This window comes from Galeopterus variegatus, unplaced genomic scaffold (genome assembly GCF_000696425.1).
Source record: "Galeopterus variegatus unplaced genomic scaffold, G_variegatus-3.0.2 Scaffold777, whole genome shotgun sequence".
Taxonomy (NCBI): Eukaryota; Metazoa; Chordata; class Mammalia; order Dermoptera; family Cynocephalidae; genus Galeopterus; species Galeopterus variegatus.
The window spans coordinates 286,661-292,643 of NW_007726888.1; positions in this window are offsets into that span (position 1 = coordinate 286,661).

The following is a 5,983-nucleotide window of genomic DNA, read 5'->3' on the forward strand; positions in this document are numbered from 1 at the left end:
ATGGTAGCTAGGATCAGATCCAAGTTTTATGGGATCTGAATTTTACATCATCTGGCATCTCTCTTCCAAAGCAGTGATATGAAATTATTAATACAGAATTAGGTACAGTATCTTGGAAGGGCTTCACACAAATAATGGGCCCTAAAACACCAGAATATACCACTGATGGAATCTATCATTTTTATTAGAAGAAAAGAATATGAAATACATGTGTCTTATATCTGATTATCTTCTTCCTTAGTATCTTGGTATTTGGGAAGCAGAATTTGTCACCAGTGATTCTGACTCTTTAAAGCTCAGTTAAAAGATGCTTTGCTTTTTCATTGCTTCCTGCCTATCCGCCTGGGCACGGTAATTGTTTCCTTACTTAGGTACGAACAAAGCTTCAAACATATTATATGGCTCACTAAACTGGAATGTAGATATTTAGCTGTGTCCCTCTCCCCTAGTACAGTGCACAAATCAGATATTCAGTATATGTTGCATGAATTGAACTGAATTTAAACAATGTGAATTTCAGACATGCCTGAGATTAGTGCCTTTCAAATCACACTTTGTGGGTGATTGATTATTTCTCCTATTCAAAGTTTTGACAGTGAAATTATTTATTACAAAATAAAATACTGTTTCCCAAGTTGAGTTCTATAGACACTAATCCTAGAATGCACAATGCATGTGTTAATCTAATAAAGTAAATTCTCCAAAATCAAAGAGATGATGCAACTCCAGAGAATCAAAAACACCTATAAAATGATTTGAAATGGCTTTCTTTCAAAACATATTAACAAGGAAGTTATATCCACAGTGAGTCATTTTCCATTTTTATTTTCAATAAAAAGGAAGCCACTTTCCTAGAAAGTCTAGATCATTCTGTTAAGGGAAGATGGTGTCCAATTTTCTAATAATAGTGATTAATTACTTTATCAAATACCAGTGCTCCAACATGTTGAGATTTCTTCCATGCACTCACTAGGTCATCCAGCCAGCCAACCAATATAGTGCAGTGCTAAGCATAGGTTTAATCTCAGAAATTCCTCATTCTAATCTGTTGGCCCTTCCTTTCTCCACATTGTTCCTCCAAGTAAAGCAAAATTTATTATCTATCATACACCTTGCATGCCCCTAGAAACACCTCCCAAAATAGATTCACTCCCGTTGCACAGGTTTCTTTCAGTCACACACGAACTTCTGAAATCATAACAAATAAACCCGATTTATGGTCCGTCTTGAATGGATGTGCTCAGAATGTTTCCATAATTCTACTTCTTCTCCATCAGCCCATTAGACCAAAATATTGTAGCTCTGCTTCTTTTCTTACAATAATCATCTTTTCTAGACAAAGCCAGGGTGTTAAGACTAAAGAAAGAGATGAGGAGCTGAGCTAACGATCAGGAGACATGCCCTCTCCTTTACTTCCCCAGCACCCCCAGACTGGACTACCACGTGGACTTTTGGGTGGAGATGGCACTTGCAAGATACAGATTGGAAGTTCCTATCCAGAGATTTCCTTAACCTTTGATAGAAATCCATTGGAACAGAAATTGACATTTTTATAATTCACTGTGCCCGCACTCCAAGGAAAAAAGAAGTTGCTAAATGCTATAAATTGGTTTAGAAATTAGAATCCAGTAAGAAATCAACAGGAGTTCACAGTCAATCTCTGGCTTTATTTAAAGTATACTTCATCCTAACTTTTGAATTGTGCAGGTCATCAAAGGCCAGAAGAATTCTAGCTAGGTTTTTCTTTCTGCTCCTCTACGCTTCTGATTCCCTATAATCTCTAAACATTCTTCCCTTTCTGACTCTTTCCTAAATTACTTACCTCAGTAGGACCAATATGAAAAGCACTCTAAACTTATACAAATGCAAAAGAAACCACATTGCAAGAATTTCTGAGACTTGGAGATAATGTAATACAAATAATCGTGGGACTAGCTTGCTGTCCCAAGGAAGTCCACAGTAGCATGGCAAAGGCATTGAAAGGACCAGTTCTGCAGTCAGACCGGGCAGCATTTGAGCCCCAAATTCCCCATTTGCAAGTCATGACATTTTATTTTCTCATTTGTAAAATAAGGATAAAATTGTACTTTACTTCATAGAATCATTGCAAAAATTAAATGAGACAATGCATATAAAAATGAACTAATCTAGTAAGTTATCATAAGAAATAGTTACTATTGTTAGTTATTACTGTTATTATTACGTCAGATGCCTTTCCTTCATTCTTTCAACTTTCATATCAGTTAGAACTGATGAATCCATGCCATTTTCAAGAAGCCAGGTTGGCAAAACAGAAGGCTTTGCAGGGAGATGTCCTTGGTTAATCTAACCTATGATCATTTTCTTATTTTCATATTTTATTTCTTCAGTTACAGTGTAACTGTCTATTAATCAAATTATCCTTCTGTATCTTCTCATAGTTGCACAGTGACCAACTGCTACAAGTCATCACAGTAGTGGTAGTAACAGTCCTTTCTACAGACAGGATGAACAAGAAACATAATATATTTTACCATTGCATTTAATAAAGCTGCATTTATGACTCAGAATCTCTTCTGTTTCTGTGGTTTGGGATAAGGAACGAATATTTTTCAGACTTTTTTGTGGATATTGATGTTAATTATTTTAGGCAGCAGAGTGTGGTGAGGGAGTTGGGAGTTGGGGTAAGAAGGGGTCCAGGATGGAAAACACAAGCTTCATAATTTGGAGCTGATGTGACACCTTAGGCATAAGCAACAAACACTTTAATTATATTACTTGCATTATCTCTTACTTTTGTGCCCTCTTAATGTGATTATGGTCAGCTCACAGACTTAATTCTAACTAAAACCTACAACCTTTTTGCACATCTCTTCTGCCTTATGACAGAAACAACTAAACCAGTTGACTTTCAAGTATTCTAACAAATGAGACTGACTGAATGCCACTGATTGCCATTGATTGAATGAGAGGCAGAGTTAAGAGTAGTGACAAACTTCTTCCTGAGATGTCAGACATACTGACTTGGCCCTTTGAATGGTTATATTCTTTAAATCTGAATAAAGTGGGGATCTCCCCAATTATCCATGAGCCTATGTAAAGTATGACAAACCCATAAATAAACCCTAGATAACAAAACCAACCAAACAGAACTAACTGATCCAGAATAATCTTCCTCTTCCTTTCCCTTGGGCTTCTGGAGAAAAGGATTCTTGCTTACTAGATATCTTAGTCTGTTTGGGCTACTGTAACACAACACTTTAGACTGCATAATTTACAAACAACAGAAACTTATGGCTTACAGTTCTGGAGGCTGTGAAATTCAAGACCAAGGCACCAGCAATTCTGATGTCTGGTGAGAGCCCATTCCTCATTCATAGAGTATTCTGTGCAAAAAGAGGCTAACACGTTCCCTCAGGTCTCTTTGATAAGCCACTAATCTGACTCTCGAGGGCTAAGCTTTCATGACCTAATCACATCCCAAAGGTCCTCCCTTTTAATACAACCACCTTAGGGATTAGGTTTCAGTGTAATGAATTTGGGGGAACACAAAAATTCAGACCATAGTAATAGATGAGCACGGAAAAACTAAAAGAAGCAGAGAGGCTAAAGTGACCTACAAAATAGAGAACAAGATGGCTTCTCATAATGAGTATTGGGGACAGTTTTGCTAGATGATTGACAGTGAAAAACTGCAGCTGTGGCAGAATTAAAGAGGCTTAAAGGGATTTAAGAACAAGAGTTGTGTTTTAAAATTGGTTCTTTTTTTCTTGAAATTTTTAAAATTTTTGCTGTGTATAGAGATGATCATCTCTATAGACGCTGAAAAAGCATTCGACAAAGTTCAACATTCTTTCATGATAAAGACTCTCTACAAGTTAGGCATAGATGGAAAGTATCCCAACATAATTAAAGCCATATTCATAAGCCCACTGCAAATATCACCCTGAACGGGGATTAAAAACAGAAACTAGACAAGGATGCCCACTCTTGCCACTCCTATTCAACATAGTGGTGGATGTACTAGCCAGAGCAATCAGAGAAGAGAAGGAAATAAAGGGCATACAGATTGGGAAGGATGAAGTCAAGCTGCCCCTATTTGCAGATGACATTATCCTGTATATTGAACAGCCTAAAGCCTCTATAAAAAACCTCCTAAAGCTGATAAATGATTTCAGCAAAGTTTCAGGATACAAAATCAACACACAAAAATCAGTAGCATTTCTATACTCCAACAGTGAACACACAGAAAAAGAAATCAAGAAAGCTAGCCCATTTACAAAAGCCACCAAAAAATAAAATACTTAGGAATAAAGCTGACCAAGGATGTGAAAAATCTCTACAAAGAGAACTACAAACCACCGTTGAGAGAAATTAAAGAGGACACAAAATGATGGAAAGATATCCCTTGCTCTTGGATTGGAAGAATTAACATTGTGAAAATGTCCATATTACCCAAAGTGATCTACAGATTCAATGCAATCCCCATCAAAATTCCAATGACATTTCTCTCCGAGATGGAAAAAGCTATCCAGACATTTATATGGAACAACAAAGGACCATGCATAGCCAAAGCAATCCTGAGTAAAAAAAAAAATAAAGCTGGAGGCATAACACTACCTGACTTTAAACTATATTACAAAGCTATAATAACAAAAACAGCATGGTACTGGCATAAAAATAGACACATGGATCAACGGAATAGAATAAAGAACCCAGAAATCAATCCATACACCTACAGCCATCTGACTTTGACAAAGGTAGCAAATCATCATACTCGGGAAGAGACTGCCTTTCAACAAGTGGTGCTGGGAAAATTGGATACTCATATGTGGGAGAATGTAACTAGACCTGTACCTTTCTGTTGGGGGCCTGAAGCTCCACACCCCTTCTTGTGAGACCGCTTCTCCTTGACAATCTGCTCAGATGGCCATGCGTAATAACTTCGTATAGCATACATTATACGAAGTTATACGAAAAACTGTCGCTCCTGTGTGACAATCTGCTCCGATGGCCATGCTTTACATGATAGCTGCCTAGCAATCTTTATGCCAGAAACTGATTGCTCCTGGCTATGCAAGTTAATTTGCAAGTGACCTTTTATCCTTCTCTAGAAACTGTTTAACCATAAACATTCTGGGTGGCAACCTTTACTTTGAATGTCCTGTCTTTGTCTCTCCTCAAGATATTATCATATCTTTACATTCCAGACCCTTTGCAGCATGCCTGCCTTCTCCTATATAAGATGTAACCTAAGAATCAATAAACGAGACTTGATCAGAATACTGTCTTGTCTCAATTTCTCGTGTCTCTTGTCCCATCCAATTCCCACTCCCCCCTCCAGGGTCTGCGTTGAATATCCCGCGGGTCGGGACACCTTTCAGCATATATCAAAATCAACTCAAAATGGATTAAAGAATTAAATATGCATCCTGAAACAATAAAACTCCTTAAAGAAAACATAGGGAAAACACTCCAGGAAGTAGGAGTGGGTACAGACTTCATGAATAGGACCGCAAAAGCACAGGCAACTATACAAAAAATAAACAAATGGGATTGATTCTGCATATCAAAAGAAACAATCAGCAGAGTAAAAAGACAACCAACAGAGTGGGAGAAAATACTTGAAAAATATGCATCTGACAAAGGATTAATATTCAGAATATATAAGGAACTCTAACAACTTTACAGCAAAAAAACAATTAATCCAATTAAAAAATGGGCAAAGGAGCTGAATAGGCATTTCTCAAAGGAAGATATATGAATGGTCAACAGACACATGAAAAAAGGCTCGACATCATTCAGCATCTGGGAATTGGAAATCAAGACCAATTTGAGATACCATCTCACTCCAGTCAGGATGGCTAACACCAAAAGACTGAGAATGATAAGTGCTGGAGAGGTTGCAGTGAAAAAGGAACTCTCGGGCCGGCCCGGTGGCGCACTGCTACAGTGCGCCGCTTGGGAGTGCAGCAGCGCTCCCGCCGAGGGTTCGGATCCCACA